The sequence below is a fragment of the Rattus norvegicus genome, chromosome 5 (assembly GCF_021556685.1).
Source record: "Rattus norvegicus strain SHRSP/BbbUtx chromosome 5, alternate assembly SHRSP_T2T, whole genome shotgun sequence".
In the NCBI taxonomy this organism is placed as follows: domain Eukaryota; kingdom Metazoa; phylum Chordata; class Mammalia; order Rodentia; family Muridae; genus Rattus; species Rattus norvegicus.
This window is the reverse complement of record NC_141538.1, coordinates 4,753,233-4,764,076: the sequence shown is the minus strand read 5'-3', so window position 1 is coordinate 4,764,076 and position 10,844 is coordinate 4,753,233. Positions and strand designations below refer to the sequence as shown.

The window sequence follows — 10,844 nt, the reverse complement described above, 5'->3', positions numbered from 1 at the left end:
CTAATGCAGCCTCCTGGTGAACAGACTGACTCTGAGGTTGCAGGAGAAACTATCTGGCAAACTCTAGCCCTGGGCAGGTGAGCTAGACCACTTGAGAGAGAAGTATCCCAATCTGGGCCATCTCCATAGTCCCCAAAGCAAAGAGCAAGGATTCATTGGATTCTTATATTCCTAGCTCTTGGAGGGTGGAAGCCAGAGGAGCAAAGTGCTCAAGGTCATCTTTGGCTACATCAGTGTGTTTGAGGTCAGGCTGAGCTTTGTAACACCTTATCTCAGAAAGCAAACACGCAAAGGAAAATCCCAGAAAAAAAAAACAAATGAGCCACATAGGCACTCACAAAACCTCCAGCATCCTGACAGGATGAGAGAAATGTCTTTCCACTTGGACATCTATGGCAAGAAAGCTACAGACCGTGAACTTTCACATTTTGATGAGCAGAGGGAAAAATTGAGGATGCATCCTGGTGTCCACGAAGCAGGTCAGCCAACATCTGTGCAGCTGCTGGTGGGAGGTGGTGGGAGAAGGCATTGTGGGAAGCTCTGTGACCAGTGAGACTCAGGATAGGAAAACATCCAGTCTGTTAAACTGAATTTTGGATTCACAAATACGGAGTGAAAAAAAAAAAGAAAGAAAAAAAAAGAAAAGGAAAAAAGAAAAAAGGAAGTCAGGTTCAGGGCTTTTGGTTTTTCAGTGATTTGAGTGCAGTCCTTGATCCCTTTGGAGTTGAGTTGTGTTCAGGGTGAGAGATATAGACCTATTTTCATTTCTCTGTATGCTGCTATTCACACCATCTGTCTGCCAAGATGCTGAGTTTTCCCCAGTGTGTAATTTTGTTTCCTTTGTGAAAAACAAGGTGTTTTTACATGTATGGAATTACATCTGGATCAGAGTCTTCAATTCTATACATTGATTAATGTGTCTATTATTTCAATAATATGCTTTTTTTATTACTGTAAGCTTTTTAATACAACTTGAAATCTGGGAAAAAAAGTTTAAATCCACTGTAATGACATGTATTCTGTGTTTTTCTACAGTTTACCATACAAAGTTATCCCTTCAACGATTTCCATGGAGATAAATATCAATAATTTATCAATTAAATTCAAATACATTCATTTAATTAATTTCAGGTTAGTTTACCAAATCAACTGCAAGACCTCAACTCAAACATGAGGGATGATTCTACTACAAAAATCATAACTTTTAACAACTTATGGCATCTATAATTTATTATTTGAGTATGTGCTTAGACAATATCCCCTGTAAACTTAGCTTGGCTTAAAACTCATGAACAATATAATGTAGCAGTTTGATCCAGTTCTTCCACACAGTGCCATGCTCCGAGAACTAAGACTCAGACTCAAGATATATTTACAAATACCTTGACTATATAGTGAGGCTCTTCTCTAACTAGATCACAATTTAGAATAACTGACTTATTTTAACCTACATTCTTTAACATGCCCACTTAACCATGTTCAGGTACTTAGTGTCTCTCTCCTCACATCTTCCAAGGTGAGTCTACTGCCGCATTCTATCGCAGAATTATGTTTTCTCCCAGATTTCCCACTTCTTATTTACCACCTAAAAAATAAGGCATCAGATTTATTATTAACAAGTGCCATACTCATATAGACATTAGATATTCTCTCAGTAATTCCCCTTTGAAGTAAAATAATTGTCTCTATTTCAAATATCAATTGAATAAAATTATAAAAATTATAATAGTTATAAGGTGTGATATATATTTACAATACCAAGTCCATAGTATGTGGTAATTAAGAAAAATATCCTTTTATCTATCCTATCCTGGTGAGTTCAGAGTTCTGGATCTAAATCACATTTTATCCTAACTTGCATTAACAACCTAAAACCATCTTTTTAGGTCTAATAAATCTTCTTAAATATAGCAAATTAAACTTTTATTGAGACTATGATTATCTTTTATTCAACACCAAAAGACAACTATGAAGAAATATTTCCTGACTAAGTAGGAAGTGCAGACAAACACTTTCAAATTTTTAAAAATGGCAGACAGTTGGCTGTCGAGACCACTTCAAAGTATTCTAAGACATTGGAGCACTGTCTTCAGCTCTCTTGTTCAAAGTATCTGACAAACCTTATGTGAAGCAGGAATTACCAAGGATTCGCTTACCCTGTATTGGCAAAGCTTGGCAATCAAGTTCCATGCATTTGTTTTCATTTTGATTTCTTTTCTTTTCTGGGTGGCATTCTGTCTGACGATTAAGGTAGGGCACTTTCTTGGTCCAGAAGCTAGCTTGCCACAAATGAAAACAGCTCTAAATGGAGTTTCTTTGGTGCTCATTATCATCTTCTTCTAAGTTTAATGAGGTACAGCTGGGATCTGATATGTTTTGAAAGACCCTCAGACCGAGGAGACTCTCGCTCCAATCCTGAGGGCACCCACCACCCCATAAACATGCGGGACTCAGTCTTGATGTAGGTTTACTTTGGGATACCAATGCACTGGGGCTTGAGACAGTCCTCACGCAGGAGGAATGTGAAGAGCCCAGACCAGCAGAAATGTACAGCTTATATAATCATTTAAGGTTTCACAGTTCCATTAGCTCAGCTAAGTTCGTATATGAGAAAACTTTACGATGGCAGCGTTGAATGACCACTCTGCTCATATTTTGACCTTATATTCTGGTTTTCTTATATTTTTATGTCAATCTTACTTTTTTAACATCATTCTTATTTTTATATGCCTATGAAAGTGTTAGTATATGTGCCTTGATCTTATGTACAAGACAGAATACAGTTTGTGGTGTTAGAGCTTCCCTTCCACCATCGAAGAAATAGGAAACAATAAAACTGCCAGGTTTGGTGCCAAACATCTTACCTGTATGGTATACTGTTCTGAATACAATTTCAATTAACCATTTGGCCTTCCTGATTTCTCACCTGAAACTAGATAAAGTCTGAATCACTAAATTCTTATACCAACACCACCAAATGAAGAAGAATGAAACATAAATAATGAAAAAATAGTGACAGTTGTAAACTGCTAATTGTTGATGTGTGTTCTGTTGCTATGTATGATGTTAAATACTACCACAAAATCTGTTTGTTCCCAGGGATGTGGAGATCCTCACATGCACCAAGGCTAATATAACATTCCTCCTTAGTTTAAAACTACTGTATGAATAAAGATGCCTACAGTCTATAGCTGAGCTGAAGAGAGGCAGGCAGAGCTGCAGTTCCTGGGCTTGAATTCTGATGCAGAGACCATGAGGAGGAAATCAGAGAGAAGAAGAAAGAAGGAGATGCCATGAAGTAGATGGTTCATGAGAACATGGGCATGAGGGCTGGCCATTAGGAGTAAGAGTAGCCTACCTGAATCATGGAAAGTTATATCTCAGAGTTATTGATAGGGAAGTAGACATAATAGAGAGTTGATATCCACCCAGCTTTAATGCTACTAAGTCTTACAATAAATATGAAGGTTTTGTGTCTTTTATGTGGGAACTAAATGATCTAAGGTGGTGTAGAAACCCCCACATAATATTTATACCACAAGAAATAAGTAAATGTCTGCTAAAAACAATTACATAAGATCCATTTCGATAATATCATCTCACCCTACTATGCAGTGTGATACACAGATATAGTGAAATTTCCCAGTGATACTACAGCCAGGATCAACAGTTTTGAAACAAAAAAGAATCTATTTCTCCTGCTGACTTTTTCATTCACATTGCAGTGTAATATAATCCACTTTGACTAGTTGTAAACTTTCCTCTGCTAAAGCCAGAATTTTGGAAGTAAGAATTATTTTCAGAAATTCAATGTTTGATTTAAAAGTCAGAAAATAGTTTCCATAGACAAGGACTTTTATGTACAAAATGAATGAAACAGAATTTTTCCAGCCCTCTGAGACAACTAGTGTATATTGAGCACAGAATTGCTCAGTTGAATATAAATGATTTTCATACTTGAAAGAGCTAAATAATTTATGTTACTTTCATTATCTTTTGAGCTAATGATTTTCTTAGCAGAATTTTTTATTTCTAAAGAACTTGAGGAATGAAAACCTCATTCCAAATTTTCAGTGGAACATGCACACACACACATATCTGTGTATTCATGATTGCCTTTTCATAATACTTATCAAATATGTTTATAAGGTTGTAGATAATTGGATCAGCATCTATGATCACTTACTGCTATTGCAGAGAACTGGGGTTGGTTCAGAGCACATATATCAGGCTGATTACAACGGCCTGTTTCAGGTACAAAGGATGTTATGCCTCTTCTTGGGTTCCAGGATATGTGTGATACACATGAACTCATACAGGCACAGAGACACAGACACAAACACATGCATGCAAACTTTAACAAAAAATCTAATTAAAAAGTTTATTCATAGTGCAGTAGAGTTTGCTCAGTGCTTCTGCCAAGCTTGCGGACCTGATAGTGCCCATGGTTTATCCCCATGAACAACATGGAGGAATAGGAGAACTGAGTACAAGTTGTCCTCTGACCTCCAACAAACAGGGTTTGGTTCCATTGCATTCGCACACGTACAAATAAACAAATACAAGTATTATTTAAATTTTAATTTATACGAGCTAAATTTTGTAGAATATTTTAACACAAATGTTATTTTTTTAATGAGTACTATCTCTAGAAAATTCAAGTTCATGAACAGCTATAAGCATGCCAATCCCTACTATGACTAAGTGGTTGTGAAGAAATCTGTAACTCGTGGTAACTATCTCAAGCTTGGTAGTGTTCTATTCATATCTTATATTCTCAGTTATAGTTGTTGACTGGGACTGGGGTAGTAGATTATTTGGTAAAGTAAATATCTGTCTAGACTGAGAACTTGAGTTTAATGCTACAAGAAAACATGTTAAAAACTTATGGATAGCGGACTCTCCCCCCACCTCCCCACAATTAAGTTTTTTTGAGCTGTCCTAGAGATCTCACTTGCATCCAGGTCAGCTGTCTCACAAATGACTATAACTACATTCCCAGGGAAATTTGATATTCTCTTCTAGTCTCAGATAGCACCATCTCACATATATATTAATTAAAATTTGAAAGTACAAAATTGCTCTCTCCTCCAGCCGAGCAAGATGCCCAAAGGAAAGAAGGCCAAGGGGAAGAAGGTGGCCCTGGCCCTCACCTTGGTCAAGAAACAGGAGGCCAAAAACTTGGTCAATCCTTTGTTTGAGAAAAGGCCTAAGAACTTCTGCATTAGACAGGACATCCAGCCCAAAAGAGACCTCACATGCTTTGTCAATGGCCCTGCTACCTCAGGCTACAGCAAGAGGCATCCTGTATAAGCAGCTCAAAATATCTCCTGCCATCAACCAGTTCACCCAGGCCCTGGACAGGCAAACAGTGACTCAGCTGCTTAAGCTTGCCCACAAGTACAGGCCAGAGACAAAGCAGGAGAAGAAGCAAAGGCTGCTGGCCCACGCTGAGAAGAAAGCTACTGGTAAAGGGGACATCTCAACTAAGAGACCACTTGTCCTAGAAGCAGGGGTCAATACAGTCACTACCTTGGTGGAGAACAAGAAGGCTCAGCTGGTGGTGATTGCCCATGATGTAGACCCCATTGAGCTGGTGGTTTTCCTGCCGGCCCTTTTTCGAAAGATGGGGGTGCCCTACTGCATCATCAAAGGAAAAGCCAGTCTGGGGCGCCTGGTCCACAGGAAGACATGCACCACTGTTGTCTTCACACAGGTTAACTCGGAAGACAAGGGTGCTCTGGCTAAGCTGGTGGAAGCTATTAGGACCAATTATAATGACAGATATGACAAGATCCGCCGCCACTGGGGAGGCAACGTCCTGGGTCCTAAGTCTGTGACTCGCATTGCCAAGTTGGAAAAGGCAAAGGCTAAGGAAGTCGACACTAAACTTGGTTTAATGTACACTTAAGTTTTCTGTACTTAAATATAATTACAAAATTTTTAAAAAGTACAAAATTAAATACAGATGTGGTGATACATTCCTGCAAGCTCAGAGGGGAAGAAATCTGTGATCTATGTCTCAGTGGTCACTCAAGCATATTTGGTTAGTTCTATGTGGAAGATGAGACACTGTCTCAAGAATTTTTTGTTAGATGATTTGACTTACATATATCTGCGGTCTTGGTTTAAAATAGTTTATCAATGTGGTAGAATTCAGTTATCCAAATGGATGCCCTTCCCATTTCTGCCATGATCCTTCCTTTCTGTAGCTATGGTACAGGTGACATTTGTTCTTCACTAAAGTGCCGTCTGTGCAAAACTGAGAATCAGTAGAGAAACTAGTGCAGATTTACACCATTAGAGAAAATATTTCTAAATATATCATGAACAGGAAAAGATCCATTTTTCTAAATCATTAATTCTCATTAATGAAGAGAATGTTAGCATGGCTGATTTATGGAGGAATCTTTCCCCAACAGAACAGAAGTGTATGTGTGCGTAAAATTTTCTTTCCAAAGAGATGTGTGATGAATTTGCTGTTCTGCATCACCAGAAACTGAGGAATTCTATTTTTTTTAGACTGACATCAAGGTTTATTTTTATTTTTTTAAAGATTTATTTGTTTATTTTATAAGTACTCTCCTGCTGTCTTCAGACATACCAGAAGAGGGAATCGAATCCCGTTACAGATGGCTGTGAGCCACCATGTGATTGCTGGGAATTGAACTCAGGACCTCTGGAAGAGCAGTCAGTGCTCTTAAACACTAAGCCATCTCTACAGCCCTTATTTTTCTTTAATGCAAAATGACAAAACCTTATTAATAGCCAACCCATCTTAAAAATAAAACAGGACATTATTTTACTGGGTTTCTTTTTTTTTTTCTTCCATCTTAATTAATTTGAGTATTTCTTATTTACATTTCAATTGTTATTCCCCTTCCCCGTTTCCGGGCCAACATCTCCCTAACCCCACCTCTCCTGTCTATATGGGTGTTCCCCTCCCCATCGTCCCACCGAGTACCGCCCTCCCTCTAACAATAACCTTCACTGGGGGTTCAGTCTTGGCAGGAACAAGGGCTTCCCCTTCCACTGGTGCTCTTACTAGGCTATTCATTGCTACCTATGAGGATGAAGCCAAGGGTCAGTCAAGGTATAGTCTTTGGGTAGTGGCTTAGTCCCTGGAAGCTCTGGTTGATTGGCATTGTTGTTTATATGGGGTCTTGAGCCCCTTCAACCTCTTCCGGTCCTTTCTCTGTTTCCTTCAATGGGGGTCCTGTTCTCAGTTCAGTGGTTTGCTGCTGGCATTCACCTATGTATTTGCTGTATTCTGGCTGTGTCTCTCAGGAGAGATCTACATCCGGTTCCTGTCGGCCTCCACTTCTTTGCGTCATCCATCTTATCTAATTGGGTGGCTCTGAATGGGTGTTCCTTCTGCCTCTGTTCTAAACGTTGCCTTCCTATTCCCTCCCAAGGGTATCCCTGTTCCCCTTTTAAAGAAGAAGTGAAGCATTCGTATTTATGTCATCCTTGAGTTTCATTGTTCTGTGCATCTAGGGTAATTCAAGCATTTGGGCTAATATCCACTTATCAATGATTGCATACCATGTGTCTTTTTCTGTGATTGGGTTACCTCACTCAGGATGATATTTTCCACTTCCATCCATTTGCCTATGAATTTCACAAATCATTGTTTTTGATAGCTGAGTAATATTCCATTGTGTAGATGTACCACATTTTCTGTATCCCTTCCTCTGTAGAAGGGCATCTGGGTTCTTTCCAGTTTCTGGCTATTATAAATAAGGCTGCTATGAACATAGTGGAGCACGTTTTTGTTATACGTTGGGGTATCTTTTGGGTATATGCCCAAGAGAGGTATAGCTGGGTCCTCACTTAGTTCGATGTCCAATTTTCAGAGGAACTTTCAGAATGATTTCCAGAATTGTACCAGTCTGCAATCCCACCAACAATGGAGGGGTGTTCCTCTTTCTCCACATCTTCATCAGCATTTGTTGTCACCTGAGTTTTTGATCTTAGGCATTCTGACTGGAGTGAGGTGAAATCTCAGGGTTGTTTTGATTTGCATTTCCCTTATGACTAAAGATGTTGAACATTTCTTTAGGTGTTTCTCAGGCATTTGGCATTCCTCAGCTGTGAATTCTTTGTTTAGCTCTGAACCCCATTTTTTCTTTTTTTCTTTTTTTCTTTTTTTCTTTTTTCCTTTTTTTCTTTTTTTCTTTTTTTCGGAGCTGAGGACCAAACCCAGGGCCTTGCACTTACTAGGCAAGTGCTCTACCACTAAGCTAAATCCCCAACACCTGAACCCCATCTTTTAATAGGGTTATTTGTTTCCCTGCAGTCTAACTTCTTGAGTTCTTTGTATATTTTGGATATAAGCCCTCTATCAGTTGTAGGATTGGTAAAGATCTTTTCCCAATATGTTGGTTGTTGTTTTGTCCTAACAACAGAGTCCTTTGCCTGACAGAAGCTTTGCAGTTTTATGAGATCCCATTTGTCTATTCTTGATCCTCGAGCATAAGCCATTGGTGTATTGTTCAGGAAATTTTCTTCAGTGCCCATGTATTCGAGATGCTTCCCCACTTTTTCTTCTATTAGTTTGAGTGTATCTGGTTTGATGTGGAGGTCCTTGATCCACTTGGACTTAAGCTTTGTACAGGCTTATAAGCATGGATAGATCTGCATTCTTCTACATGCTGACCTCCAGTTCAACAGCATCATTTGCTGAAAATGCTATCTTAGGCTCCTTTGTCAAAAATTAAGTGACCATAGATGTGTGAATTCATTTCTAGGTCATCGATTCTATTCCACTGTTCTATTCGTCTGTCTTTCTACCGATATCAGGCAGTTTTTTTTTTTTTTTTTGGAGCTGAGGACTGAACCCAGGGCCTTGTGCATTCTGCAGTTTTTTTATCACTATTGCTCTGTAATACTGTTTGAGTTCAGGGATAGTGATTCCCTTGGAAGTCCTTTTATTGTTGATAATTTTAGCTATCTTGGGTTTTTTGTTATTCCAGATGAATTTGCAAACTGTTCTGTCTAACCCTCTGAAGAATTGGACTGGTATTTTGATTGGGATTGCATTGAATCTGTAGATTGCTTTTGGTAAAACAGCCATTTTTAGTATATTAATCCTGCCAATCCATGAGCTTGGGAGATCTTTCCATCTTCTGAGATCTTCTTCAATTTCTTTCTTCCGAGGCTTGAAGTTCTTATCACACAGGTCTTTTTCTTGCTTGGTTAAAGTCACACCGAGGTATTTTATATTATTTGTAACTATTATGAAGGGTGTTGTTTCCCTAACTATTTTCTTGGCTTGTTTCTCTTTTGTGTAGAGGAAGGCTACTGATTTATTTGAGTTAATTTTATACCCAGCCACTTCGCAGAAGGAATTTATCAGGTTTAGTAGTTCTCCGGTGGAACTTTTGGAATCACTTAAGTATACAATCATATTTTCTGCAAATCGTGATATTTTGACTTCTTCCTTGCCAAACCGTATACCTTTGATCTTCTTTTGTTGTCTGATTGCTCTGGCTAGGATTTTGAGAACTATATTGAATAAGTAGGGAGAGAGTGGGCAGCCTTGTCTAGTCCCCAATTTTAGTGGGATTGCTTCAAGTTTCTCTCCATTTAGTTAATGTTAGCTACTGGTTTGCTGTAATGGCTTTTACTAAGTTTAGGTATGGGCCTTGAATTCATATTCTTTTCAGGACTTTTATCATGAAGGGGTGTTGAATATTGTCAAATGCTTTCTCGGCATCTAATGAAATGATCATGTGGTTTTGTTCTTTCAGTTTGTTTATGTAATGGATCACGTTGATGGTTTTCCATATATTAAAGCATCCCTGCATGCCTGGGATGAATCCTACTTGATAATGGTGGATGATCGTTTTGATGTGCTCTTGGATTCAGTTTGCCAGTATTTTATTGAGTATTTTAGCTCGATATTCATAAGGGAAATTGGTCTGAAGTTCTCTTTCTTTGTTGGGTCTTTGTGTGTTTTAGGCATAAGAGTAACTGTGGCTTCATAGAAAGAATTCAGTAGCACTCTATCTGTTTCAATTTTGTGGAATAGTTTGGATAGTATTGGTATGAGATCTTCTATGAAGGTCTGATAGAATTTTGCACTGAACCCATCTAGACCTGGGTTGTTTTTGGTTGGGAGAGCTTTAATGACTGCTTCTATTTCTTTAGGAGTTATGGGGTGGTTTAAATGTTTATCTTTTCCTGATTTAACTTCAGTACCTGTTATCTGTCTAGGAAACTGTCCATTTCCTGCAGATTTTCAAGTTTTGTTGAACGTAGGCTTTTGTAGTAGGATCTGATGATTTTTGAATTTCCTGTGATTCTGTGGTTTTGTCTCTGCTTTCATTTCTGATTTTGTTAACTTGGACACAATCTCTGTGTCCTCTCGTTAGTCTGGCTAAGGGTTTTTCTATCTTGTTGATTTTCTCAAAGAACCAACTTTTGATTTTGTTGATTCTCTGTATGGTCCTTTTTGTTTCTACTTGGTTGATTTCAGCTCTGAGTTTGATTATTTCCTGCCTTCTACTTCTCCTGTGTGTATTTGCTTCTTTTTATTCTAAAGCTTTTAGATGTGCTGATATATGCTCTCTCCTGTTCGTTTCTACAGGCACTCAGAGCTATGAGTATTCTTATTAGCACAACTTTCATTATGTCCCATAAGTTTGGGTATGCTGTACTTTCATTTACATTAAATTCTAAGATGTCTTTGATTTCTTTCTTTATTTCTTCCTTGACCAGGTCATCATTGAATAGAGCATTGTTCAACTTCCATGTATATGTGGGTGTTCTTCCCTTATTGTTATTAAAGACCGGCTTTAGCCCGTGGTGGTCTGATAGGATGCATGGTATTATTTCTATAT

General features: G+C 38.4%; 1 pseudogene; it reads left to right on the top strand.

Annotated features, from left to right (window-relative positions):
• The first annotated feature begins 5,269 nt into the window (after window positions 1–5,269).
• On the top strand, window positions 5,270–5,911 carry LOC148005584 (large ribosomal subunit protein eL8 pseudogene; annotated as a pseudogene).
• Window positions 5,912–10,844: the final 4,933 nt, after the last annotated feature.